Source organism: Grampus griseus, assembly GCF_964374135.1.
Source record: "Grampus griseus genome assembly, chromosome: 2".
Lineage (NCBI taxonomy): Eukaryota > Metazoa > Chordata > Mammalia > Artiodactyla > Delphinidae > Grampus > Grampus griseus.
Window position 1 is genome coordinate 43721247 of NC_139018.1, and position 14050 is coordinate 43735296.

A 14050-nucleotide genomic window follows, 5' to 3' on the forward strand; every position below is an offset into this window, starting at 1 on the left:
CCAGGGGCAGAGTAAGAGATGGCTGGATAAATCAGAACTTTCTTGTTTTTGTTCTCTAACTCTCAACTCTCAGCTCCTGGGTGTTGGCTGTATTCTCTCTTGCAGCAGATGGCTGACCCTCAAAGTTCAGGAAAAATGGCCACAAGATGCATGAGTCATAGGCTTATATTATCCTGAGACCTTGCCAAAGAGGAAGAGAAAACATCTTTCCTTCTCTGACAGTTAAGTCTAGACTATCTTGGGTCACATATCCTTCTTGACCCCTGAACCAATCATTGTGGTCAGGAGGTAGAATACTCTGATTGGCCAGACCTAGGGCATACGGGAATGGTGAGGATGCCCTCACTTGTACCACACAGAAAGGGGAGGAATATTCCCCCAAGGCTGGCATGATGGGCAGTGAACACATATCTACTATAGAGCCAAATGTACTTAAAACCAGAACAAATCCAAATCCCTAGGCATTTATATCTAGACTTACTGCAGAACTCAGGGATCCACAAGATGCTAGGGACCTGGAAAATGACCATTCATCATATAAAAGTTTGCTCTCCATTTATGTGGGCGTGAAGTTGACATCCTTCTCTAAGACCCTACCTGATTAAAGTTGCTATAACAAACTGGAAAACACATCAAGCCCCTTCCCCTCACACACTGTTTATTCACTCCTGATATAAATAGTTTTAGAGTCTAAACTTAAATGATGAGACAAAGGAAGATGTTTGCCAAAAGAAAGAGTAATGCAAGAAGCTCTGATTTCAGAAATGCTGAATTAATCTTCATAACGCTGCCAAATTTTTAGAAAGTAAAAAACTCAGCTAAGCTCATTAAGAAATCATCTAACATGATGATTGAAGACAAAAGGGTGGATATTCAGTTAGTGAGTTACCCAGCTCATGCATCTTGCAGCTTTTTCAGAACCTTGGGAGAACCCACCTGCTTCAAGAGAGAAAGCTGCTACACTCAAAAATATCTACACTTAAAAAAAAAAAAAAAAAAAACTACACACTATGTGTTGTGAGAGGAAGCAGGGTGAACTAAGCCTCTCAAATCCCTTTAAATGCCAGTTTCCTCATCTGCAAAATGGAGATAAATTTGTTTTGCAAAGCTGTTGGGAGTTGTATTTGTGCCCTATTGCTGCTATAACAAATACTACAAACTTAGTGGCTTCAAACAACACAAACTTATCTATAGTTCTGGCAGTCAGAGTCCGAAATGGGTCAGCAGGGTTGTATTCTTTCTGGATTCTCTAGAGGGATAATCCTTTTTTTTTTTTTTTTTTTGCCTTTTCTAGGTTCTAGAGGCTACCCACATTCCTTAGCTCATGGCCACATCACTCCAACTTCTGCTTCTGTGGTCACATCTTCTTTTCCAATGCTGACCCTCCTGCCTCCCTCTTACAACGATCCTTGTGATTACACTGGCCCACCCAGATAATCCAGGGTAATCTTCCCATATCATGATCCTTAGCTCAGTCACATCTGTAAGGTCCTTTTTGCCATACAGGATAACATACTTATAGGATTCAGGGATTAGAACACAGACATCTTTGGAGGTCATTATTCTGCCTGCTACAGGAGTATAAAATGAAACAATATCTGTGACTATTCTTAGCAATGTGCTTGCCACATAGCAGACATTTGACCAATACCTCTTTGCAGTTTGTAAATTTTAGCAATTCAGATATTTGACTGTGCATCCTGTCCAGCATTAAATTCTTAGATGTTCAGTATCTTTGTGGGGGCAGAATACACAATGCTATGTTCTCATGGATGCCAACCTAATTTTATACATTTATGAGCTCTGTGTACTGACCTTAGAAGATACTTTCTGTCCAAAAGTAAAGGGCAGTCCTTGAATAGAACTATTTTAAATAGTAAATGGTAAACATGCAAGTTCTCTTCAGTTACTCTTTAACCGAAGACCAAATGCCGCACACAAACTGTGGAGAATTTTCAGAGAATACTCAATGTCCTGAAGAATGTTACATCTTGTAAAAGATAGTAAAAGGGTTATTTCATCAAAGTATGTTGTAAGAGGTCAAGATGTAACAATACAGATATTGGTGCCTCAGCATATCTCCTAATTTGTATTTGGGTTAACAGGTTCCCAGGGCATCTCAGCCTCCCTTTTTTGGGGAGGGTCCTGCTGGCCGCAAACTGTACTCAGTGCAGCCCAGTGGCCCTGAATCAGGTTGGTGGATGCTAAATTGTGAGTTTTTCTCTAGGCCCATTATACTCCAAAGACTTCAGTGGCCAAACAAAACTCCCCATCACTTTGAAGAAGGTATGCAATGGCCATCGAGAGGCTCCCCAGAAGACTCATGAAGCTTAGTTCACATATCTAAAGAAAGGTAAGATGAAGTCTCCACTAATTTTAGTGAAAAAACACCCATGATACCCAGAGGGGCCAATCTTTGCAGTAATGATGCAAGTATTTGGTATGCAAGTATTTGCAGTATTTGGTATGATGGGCCATCACTAGTATGTGTTCTTTCTGGTTAACAATAGTCTTTGTTTAGTAGTCACTCTCCTATGAGGAAATGCTAATGTAATCCTCACAGTCTTCTGCTGCTGGCTGGGACCTATTATCAATAGGTCATAAATAAACGACTACCACATAGGAAAGACAGTATGATTATATATACTCCTACTACTTCCAATTACAGTTAGAGCAACAATTATAAGGTTGTATTCCTACAGCCACCCTAAGGAGAAAATGAGAGGAAAATGTTCCATTAGCTTAATGAAGAGAGCACAGCAGGGGCACAAATTTTCTCACTATTAGCACCTATGGCGCTACATGAGGGAAGCTGGAGATGCAGGGTAACAATTAAACTTTCTGACAATTAGCCCCTACAAAGTGTGTTCCCTGAACCCAAAGGAGACATTTAAAGAATCACATTTACATTTTTCTCACCTCTTATCTATGAAATTTGAGTGAGTCATTTGCTTGTGGAAACAAAGGGAGTCAGGATGAAAGTTTATTTCAGAGTTGACTACAAAGTATTGTTGGCAGGCTTGCTGGAGAACACACATCAGCTGAATGGCGTGGTGTGTAAAAGGGAAGGTTAAGAGAGCTTAAAGCCAAGAAATGTTTACACCAACCTAATGAGAGAAAATATGGATTTGTTCAATGTGAGTAATGTAGCTTCCTTGTTACCTCTGCTAAGAAGATGACCACAGGAGGGGAAAAAACTGCTCCACTCAACGAAGCAGAACACTGACCTCAATCACACCGGTCCACTATTGCTTCTTATTGCCCCACAGGGTCGCTGCTGAAGAATGTCCAACAGCCCCCATCCATGTTGCAAGGAGGCCTCTCTCAGCAGGACAAAACCGATCTTAGATGAAGGCTAACTCCTCTTCCTAGGAGCTAGCTTTGACCAGAGTATGCCTTTTTCTGTTTTATACCCCACGTCCTGGTCAGCCTCAGTAACTCTGGATCAGGACTGATTCAACCTAGAGCCCTCTCTCCCCACCCTTCCCTGAATTTGACACCTCCAGGAATTGGGCAACTTCTCAGTTTAAACCCTCGAAATACCCTCAGAGGGGTTTCCTGGATTACAAATTTCCAACCTCTGACTTCCAATAATAGTGACTGAGAGAAAGCTGAAAAGAAAAATGTTAAGTTGAATAGCAGACTATGTCTTATTGAGAAACAGTATTGCCTAGGAGACAGTCTTTCAAGCATGATTATCCTTCATGTCTGTGGGGTTTGCCCGTGTTTCAGGAGATAGTCTGCGACTACAGTTAGTCTTTAGGTGTTTGGTGAAATAACCAGTTGTTTTAAAATCATTAATTCGTAACAAGATACTGAGTTGGAGAAGTAGAGTACTTCCCAATTACACCGTCACCAGTCCTTGTGACAAGCGCGGTCACCTCCCTTTCCTGAATCGTGTGGTAGCTACTTTTCACAGCACTTGCTGCTCTCTCCCTGATTACCAGAAGGCTCACTCTTGCCCCCTGCCACCTCCACCCTCAGGTTCTGTGGCCATTGTGCATTATGTTGTAGAAATTACACCACCCTCTGGACCTCTGCATCTTTCTTCCTCCCCCCGCCCTCCTTTTTTAACTCCAGAGAATTTGTCACTACTGACATACTCCATATTTTACTTATCGTTGTGACTTTATTAACATTTATTAAGTAGAGCCCTGGGGTGTTGGATGGTGAGCCATGAGGTGTTCAACGAAAACCACCAGGGAAAGTGAAATAGAGAAACTTATTACTCATAGGTCCTGGAGGAGGTACATGACACACTAAGAGGGGCCATGAGGAGAGGTCGAGTCAGGGTGCAGGCAGAGAGAGTGTGGCAGGACCCAGGGCACATGCCTTAATAGGGTCCTCGGGTGGAATGCTTTGGGATTCCCAGGTAAAGGCTGAATTGGTCAATTCAAACCCAAAAGAGTACAGTTTTGGTGTAATCTAAGGGGTGTACAAGGAGAGGCCCTGGGAGATGGGGGAGAGTGCTTATCACAATTGGGGGAGTCATATCAGGATCTTGTGATTCTGCGGGTATGGTGTCAGTTCAAGGCCCCTGCAGGCAGTGTGGCCACATAAAATGAATGCCAAGGCAGGAATATGTGTTATAGGGTCGTCTAAACTCTCAACACTTATTTATGTCTTTATTTCCTATCTCTCCTTAATATAGTATAAGCTCAATGAGGGCAGGGGTTTGTTTTATTCATTGCTGAATTCCCAGTGCCTAATATGCCTGAACATAGTAGATGCTCAATAAATAGTTGTTGAATTAAAGAAAAAACTGTAGGCAGAAATTTACCAAAGTCTTTGTATATGTGTGTGTGTTTGCGACCCAACCAAGAAAATTCTGTAAGGGAAAGATCTTTATAACTCCACAACTTGCCTTCCTAACTATGAGCCCTACCATCATTTTCATCACCATCACTCTTTCCTATTGCTCATAATTTGTGTCATCCAAATTATTTTCCCCAAATTACATGGCTACAAACGATAATATTTGGTTTACATAAAATGTGTCTTATATGCATAATAGAAGCATAGCAGGTGACAGAGACTTAGAGATCACCCAGTCATCTTGCCTTGCTCCCACATTTTTCAGATGAGGAAACAGATAGTAAATGATGTAGTCATGATTGCATAGCTACCAGCACTGCCTGGATCTGGGGGCTTTTGTTTTAGTTTTAGGATAGAAAAGTCATGTGACTTTACAAAGGGATTTGAAAACCTGTCCTCATCAGAATAGAAGATCCCCCGTTAAACTCGCAAGCCCTAATTCCCCGTTTGGGATCTGGAGGTAATGATTTATCAGGGTGGACCATGTGAACAGGATGAGTAGGGAATGGTTGACGTGGTGTAATTTGAGAGGTAGGATGGAGGCCTTATAACTCCAAATACAGAACACCCCCAAGGTCAGAAATTGCACCATTGGCCTTTGTGCCAAGCTTTACTCACTCTGCAGTCCTATTTGAAAAGCAAATCTTCTGAATGGTGGAACACACAGGTTCCTAATACTTCAGTGGGTACCGTACATCTCTGGATGTTTTCTGCAGTTGGTGTACGTGGCACAAAACAAAGCATGTTTTGCGGGTAGAGAGGAGTAGGCAGTGATGTATCGAGGGCAGGGTGGTCCTCTTCGCATGTACGCAAGAAGGGGATGCATTGTCTGTAGAGAAGCTAAACACAATAACAAAACTGATCAAAAGTTGGTCTGCTTTTTATTGCCATGTGCCAACAATTCTAAATAATGTTAGTGATGAAATAATCCTCCCCCAAACTCTTTTAGTCTAAATTCTAAACAATTGCTGTCGTTATTGTTGAGTTAAAATATATAAAATGAGCACATTTTGATAACTTATCCTTTAATAAACACTGTATCCTACATGTAGATTGATTTGGAGAATTCCCAATTATACTGTTTGCCCCACACGTGGACCCGGCTACACTCATTCCTTTCCAGAGTAATAACAATTGAAGATTGTTAAAGCTTGCTTTGAAAGCAGTTTCTCTCTCTAAACTTTGGGGCACTACATAGTCCTGTGTTTAAACAGCTTTTTTTTTTTTTCTTTTGAAATTAACAATTTAGCACAGTGATTGGAAAGATGAAGAAATAGAACTTGGGTTGCTTCAATTCGGTCTTTCTGGGCAGTTTTTATTATAATAGTGAAACAGTATACTAACTCTGAGGTATAATGTTTCTGTTTGGGAAGTGTAAATTTTGTTTCAAACAACAAATCTTTTACTCAATTAGAATAATACCTTCATCGTTAATCATTTGTTTTAAACTAAAAAATAACAAGAAAATAGAATGTTACATCAGTGGTATGTTTTAGTTGTCTAAATTGTACCTTTTGCATATGTTTTGGTTTTATTAAAACTCACTTATCAGTTACTGCAATGTTATTTTTTGTTACTGTAACAAACTGTTATGTAGGTATAAATTCATCCCCCTTTAAAAATACATCAATGTAATTTAAAAGTAAGTACATTTTAGTTTGTTCTGTGATATTTTATTTTGTATTTTTTACTGGCATGATTATTATATATATGGCATATATACACATATATGAGATACACACATATGTACATACATATTCAATAAAAGACAATTTTTATTATCTGCACCCCTTTTCTGGCCATCATTCTTGTTCCTTTCGTATGCTGAAAATAATTTTGTCATATGGAGGTGATAGGTGTTAAAAAATAATCCACTCCATATGTCAAATACTGCAGGTATGCCACCAATATCCACACTGAAACTACACTGAGATCTTCTACCAGCATCTCTAGTAGCTAGTTGTAACTTTGCAAATAATACTTTGCATGTTGGTTGTTTTTTCTAGTGATTACTAAGCCAATGGTTTGTATAACAATTTGAGTTCCATTTTTAACTCCATCAAAAGATAAGGATTCTTACTATTGTAATTACTTTGTCTTTACCGGTTAAATTAACATTCAGCTCTTGGGGTTGCTGTGCAACATACGATATGATTTTACCTACTGTTTGTTCAAAGTAGTCTTGTCACAGTAACAGCATGCTAGCTTGAAAAGCCTTGTAACAAATAGGTAAATACACATCTTTTGTGAATTAAAGGGGGTAATTATGTCAGCCTTACTGCATTTGTGGGTGAATAACTAAAAATAATTGAAGTAAAAATGTCAGGAAATATTTAACATTAAATACAAGGAATCACAAGATTGTCATAAAAATGAGAATGACCTATAAAACACAATTTTTAGTTTCTCTTGAGAGAGTACCCACATTAGAATATGAAAACACATGCACAAATACTCTTTTATTTCCCCTTTATTTTAAGCAGTCCCACTCCTATATACTACAGGTACAATTGCTATAATTTTCCTGTCAAAATAGATCTTTGCTATAAAAGACCCCCAAATGATTATTTTAAAAATTTATCTTTATGCTTTATACAAACAGAACCCAAATAAATCTTGATATTGAAAATATTTTGGCTTGCTAGAAACATGTAGGATTATGCTATACGGGGTGTGCTTATTATTGAGATTCATTTAAAAACAAACACATCAGAATTTGCAACTGAGCTTCAAAGTAGTCTTTGGTTAACTACACACTTATTCCATGATTCTGTCTTTGTACCAAATCTTTCTGGGAATTCCTTTTTCTTTGTGAATAGCCTTTAAACCATGTGGCATATTCTTCCAAATATTTGATTTCTTAAATTTAAGCCCCATGACTATAAGATGGTTGATTAAGCTAGATAAAATGGTTTTTTATTTAATACAATGAGGCAATCATAAGATTCATTTTCCTTCTGCAGCTTCTAAATTAGCTTTGAAGGCTTTTGCAAAGAGAAGTCCCCGAAATATCTTTCTTGCTATGATAGCTTCACTAGAATCACCTCTAGAGGAGATTAATCTGAAAGACAACATGTATTTGAATACCTGGTGAATAACTGGTGGGGTTGTTGATGATGTGAGTCCCATTTTTAAAAGAGAGGCAAATGGATTCTAATGGTTTTTGATGTAAAGCAGTGATGGTGGCATAACTAAGTTAGCTGTGTTTGAACAAGAGTGAAATAATTCAAGTTAGAAGTCACCAGGAAACTGACATAATCAGTTTCACAATCATATTAAATTTTCTCTGATCTTTTTCTCTTAAATTTTGCCTAGAACATTATCAGTGGTGGATCAATGACACCCTTTTGCATATGTAATTATTCTCAACCTCATTCCAAAAATGATTTGAGGAAATTAAAAATAAAGGATATAATAGTATAATATTAATAAAGTTCAATATAATAGGATAGAGTAGTACAATAGGATACAGTAAGATAAAAAGATAGAGAAATTGAGGCAAAGGAAAGTAAAGTTAGAATAGTAAAATGATTCAATACAAAGACGACAAAAAATATATATGAAAAACTCTGCACATCTTTAATAAAGGTCAAAATTTCAGCTCTCAGCTTCCTTGTGACCAGAGAGGAAAATGATCTGTTACAAGAATATATATGTGTGTGAATGAGTTCATTCTCTTTCTCTTCTCTCTCCCCACCCTGTCCCCACCCCTCGTGTGGTGTGTGTGCGTGTTTAAGGAAAAGCAGTGGGGCTGGTTAGCTTAACTAGATGGAAATCTAAACCTAACTTTGCCATTAACACAAACTTTAAATTTGTCTGTCCTGCAGTAAATGTGGGGATTTAATATTTTGCTTTTCCCTATTTTGCTAGCACATTACAAAAAAGAAAATACTTGGGATGTAAATAATAGTGACCTACTTCCAGTTCGTAAGTCATTAATAGAAACATCTATCATTATTTGAGGGCGAGTCAAGGGGAATGTGTGCCATCACCCGTGTACCATTCACTTTATATGTGCTGTGTCATTTCATTCATACACCAATCTTATGAAGATTCCTATTTTACAAATGAGGACGCTGGGTCCAAGGTTTCCTTAAACAGAGATGGCATTTGAACTGTGTCTGCCTAACCTGAAAGTCACACTATATTCTCCACTGACCACACTGCTTACTAACCCCTCCAAGGGCTTTACTGGAAAACTATGTTAAGTAGCACAATGAAGACTCATCCTGATTTCAGATTCCCTGAGCGTCAATCTTTCATTTTCAAAAAGGCTCAAGGTAACTTTTGTGTACCCATTTGAGCTTCAACTTTTCTGTTGCCAAATAGTACCTGAACTATTATTTACTCTATATTTTGCCTTATATGTATTCATTTAAAATTTATCAATAGAGGAAAATTTATACTATTAAAAATGTACAACCAGCATGTTTGCTAGAAATAGAAACATAAAGAGAAATAACTATTAATAGCTGTGAGTTTATGTGGCCTCTAGGAAGCTCTCAGGCACCATCAACTGGGCATCCCGAGGGAAGCCTCTGGTGCAGGACTGGGAAGTTAGGAAGCTCCTCCCTCCCTGGGTGTGGGGAGTGGTCCTCAACACGAGTTTCCTGAGGGTCACACACAGGCCTCGATGGTTTTATCATGCCATTCACTTTTCCACTTTCAGATATCAGACAGTCTTCGCGTTGTGGTAGGGACTCAGGCCTAGAGAAGATGAAGGAGTATGTCCACTGCTATTAGAAATCTGTAGCTGCAGCTCAGAGTACTTTATTCAATAGAACTAATTTGGGCAAAAGTGCTGGTAGAATAAAAAAACAAAATGTTCCTATTCTGTTAAAAGAGAACAAATTATTTTCAACTCTTTTTAGCATTACTAAGATTTAAGTGCCCTGATCCAAAACTTCAGATGTCTAGGAAGCTAAATTTGACGATTCAAATGTTTCATTAAATCAATAAATCAAGCAATCTGCGTTTTTTTTTTTTTTTGCAGGGGGCGGGGATCGCGGGGTTCGCGGGCCTCTCACTGCTGTGGCCTCTCCCGTTGCGGAGCACAGGCTCCGGACGCGCAGGCTCAGCGGCCATGGCTCACGGGCCCAACCGCTCCACGGCATGTGGGATCTTCCCAGACCGGGGCACGAACCCATGTCCCCTGCATTGGCAGGCGGACTCTCAACCACTGCGCCACCAGGGAAGCCCAAGCAATCTGCCATTTAAAAAAATTATGTTGTCAATTAAATCACTTTTTTCTATTATTTTTAAGAAAAAAATTTCAAGAAAATTCAAGAGATAAGAGTTGGTACTTAAAGCATTTCTTTCTTTCAGATTGTAAATTCTGGGAAAGCAAGCACTTTGTTTAATCTTTACCTTTAATCTTTACCTTTTTTTCCCTAGAGTCTAGTACCATATATTACATAATAAATAATGTGTCAGAATATTCTGAATGTATTTATTTCCTTACCAGGTTTAATCAGTTGTTCATCTTATGAAGAAATGATTCCCACACGTAGCAATTAGTTATGAATGGTACAGACTTAATCTTGGACATTATAAAGAAAAGCCTTCCAGAAGTTAATTGAGCTCTGTTAATAGTTTGTGGGTTATTACTGCATTTGTTCAATGTTCCTGTGGATGAATTTTATTTTCGCTCAATCCCACTTTTGGCAGAATATGACTGTTAGGTCACCTTATAATATGTGAGTTTTGCGTAAATGTCTTTCCATGAATAATGATGAATTGTTAAACTTTAGCAAACTTTATATAAACACTTAAACCCACTCAGTTCTACGGCCATTTTATTAACTCCCAAAGACCCATTCAAGCAATGGAGTAGGCATTCCTGCAATACAATATACAGCTGAACATTCAAAACCAAGGCCAAATGGACAATTCATATAATTTTGATAGTCTGAAGGCATAACCGTCTAATAACTAGTTGCATGAAAAGGCCATTTTTAATCTTTGATGTAGAAGGGAATGAACACTAATCAAATACCTATGTACTAAGAACTTTGTATCATTCAATGCTCACAATACCCTATGAAGCTTTGAGGAAAGAGAAGACCACAGACGTTAAGTAATTTATCCAAGACCACCCAGCTTGTAAATGGCAGAGCTGGGATTTGAAATCAGGCCTGTATGACTTCAAAGATTATATATTTCCTCTACATCATTCTGCCTTTATGATAAATGGAAATTTTCAAAATAATCACTTGGAATTCTTGGATACTGGCAACTCTACTTCATCAGTATATGGGACTCACCGAAAGCTGTGACTTTATGAGGTGAGGGGAGTCATAGCATACCAGGTCATATTATATTGAACAAAACGAGGATTGACTCTGGTGAATAGTGGGGAGCTCACAAAGCCATTGTAGAGTAAGTTCCAGAAGGGAATTTCTAAGATGAGAGTGCCAAATGCTTTAGGGTTTACGGAAGCATAACTGCAAAGAATGTGTCCTATGATGGGTAACAACTGCAGGCCTCCACTGTTGCTAGTCTAACAGGTTGAGCCAAAACGCTGCACACTGTGTCTGAAGAGCAGTATCACAGACGGTGACAAACCCTCCAAATAGTGTTAGAGATGGCAATCACAGGGTAGAAACCACCTGTGCTGAATGTGAATGGAACTACTGTTTGCCCAATGGACTTTTTATACACACATGCAAAACCATAATCACTCGACATCATTGATTTGTCTCAGGTGGGAGGACAATCTGCTTTATTTCATATTTAACATTTCATTGTGTTAGTGAAGCAAGGCTAAGCTTCTGTTTCTAGTGGCACTGGGAATACAAAGATGCAAAGATGAATGTCATTGTCCTCAAGGAGTTCAAAATATTGGTGAGGAAAGTGGGGTAAAGTTTGCAAACTAATACATAAGAGCAGTGCTCTAGAGCTTGCATTTTTGTTTTACTTACACACATATGCACAGTCTTGTATATATGTATGTATATATATACTCAAATGAAACAAGGTTAAGAATGTATTCCACAGTTCTACTGGATGTGAACTAAAAAATTTAGTTTTTTAATTTACCTGTCCATTGACAGATGAATGGATAAAGAAGATGTGGCACATGGGCTTCCCTGGTGGCGCAGTGGTTGAGAGTCTGCCTGCCGATGCGGGGTACACGGATTCGTGCCCCGGTCCGGGAAGATTCCACATGCCGCAGAGCGGCTGGGCCCGTGGGCCATGGCCGCTGAGCCTGCGCGTCCGGAGCCTGTGCTCCGCAACGGGAGGCCACAGCCACAGCAGTGAGAGGCCCGCGTACCGCAAAAAAAAAAAAAAAAGAAGATGTGGCACATATATACAATGGAATATTACTCAGCCATAAAAAGAAATAGAATTGAGTTATTTGTAGTGAGGTGGATGGACCTAGAGTCTGTCATACAGGGTGAAGTAAGTCAGAAAGAAAAAACAAATTCTGTATGCTAACACATACACATGGAATCTAAAACAAAAAACAAAAAAACAACGGTACTGATGAACCTAGTGGCAGGTCAGGAATAAAGACGAAGACACAGATGGACTTGAGGACACGGCGGGAGGGGGAAGCTGGGGCAAAGTGACAGTAGCATCAAAATATATACACTACCAAATGTAAAACAGATAGCTAGTGGGAAGCAGCTGCATAGCACAGGGAGCTCAGCTCGGTGCTTTGCCAAGGACCTAGAGGGGTGGAATAAGGAGGGTGGAAGGGAGGCTCAAGAGGGAGGGGATATGGGGATAATTGTATGCATATAGCTGATTCACTTTGTTGTACAACAGAAACTAACACAGTATTGTGAAGCAAGTATACTCCAATAAAGATCTATTAAAAAAATAAAAATGCTAAAAAGCTATGACTTTTTAGACCATGGCATTTTAGATTGGCATTAACTCTGCTTCATGACTTCTTGCATTATCCACTTGCAGTGGGTAATGACAAAAATACAGAAGTTATATTATAAATAAATATCTGGGTGTACCAAAAAAAAATTTAGTTTATCAACTGACTGAGTACAACGTATATTAGCATATCAACAAATTATATAACAGCTCTTCACTTATATATTTTCTGTATAATCCTATTTATACATCATTACATTTTCTTCATTGATAATGCAGAGGTAAGTCTCATACGAGCACATGTGAACATTCATTCAAAATTAGCAAGGAAGGGAGGCAGAGAGGGGAGACAGAGTGTGTGAGTGTATATTTGAGTCTTTAGGAATGCGTTAGTATGTCTGTATATTAAGGTGGAAATTAAATATAGTAATTCCTTTAGAAGTTTATATTTATCTAAATATCAAACATCTGGAAGCAAAAAATATTCCCTTGCAATGTATATACTTACTATATTAGATGTTTCTGGGTTTCTGGGATTTTCTTTTTGGAGAGACAGACCTCCAGGCATATGACATTGTCCCTGGGATGCCCTTCTTTCCTTTGTCTGCCTGGTGAACGTCAACCATCACACCTCTTTGGACAATTTCTGTACAAACAATATATAGAAGTAGTCTTCCATATTACAGTGCTAACACATTGCAGGAGTTATTATGTACCATTCAAAATCAGGTACTATTTTTTGTCTAGTTCTGGAATGGTATATAATAGGAGCACAGTAAAAGTTTAATATTAATTATGAGTTTTTATTGACTAAACTAAGTTCTCAATTTCAACTGGATTACTCAGCAGTTTTTAAATCCAAATCATATGTTATGTTCAACTTTGTTTAGGCCTTTAACATTAAATTAAATGACTTACTATTTTAGTATGAGGGAAATACTTTAATTATGGGCCTGAAGCCACTTATATTCTCCTTAGTTAAAAAGTCCTCTTGCTGCTACCAGTTAACAAGCTGTAGGCATTATTAACCACTTCTCCCGGTGATTTCCTTAGCAAAAGTGGAGTTAGAAGCTTGGCATTTGCTTTATTTTAGATTCAAAAAAACTTTTTTAAGATTATGAACAAAGACTGAAGTTCCTTAGAAAAATGTTAAATAAGATATTCATTTTAAATATAAAATATCCAGGTTAACGCAAATGAAATATTTTTTATCAATTATTTCTATACTTTATATGATGCTCTGTAAATACTACAGAAATGGTAAATAATAAAATATCTGGCAAAGAGGTTCTCAAGAGCCTGTAGCATAGGCTAATAATCTTTGCTAAGTGTGATAGAAAGATTTTTAGGCTGAAATACAGAAGACTGACAACTGGTCATCTTGGTGAATCTAAGAAGACAATTC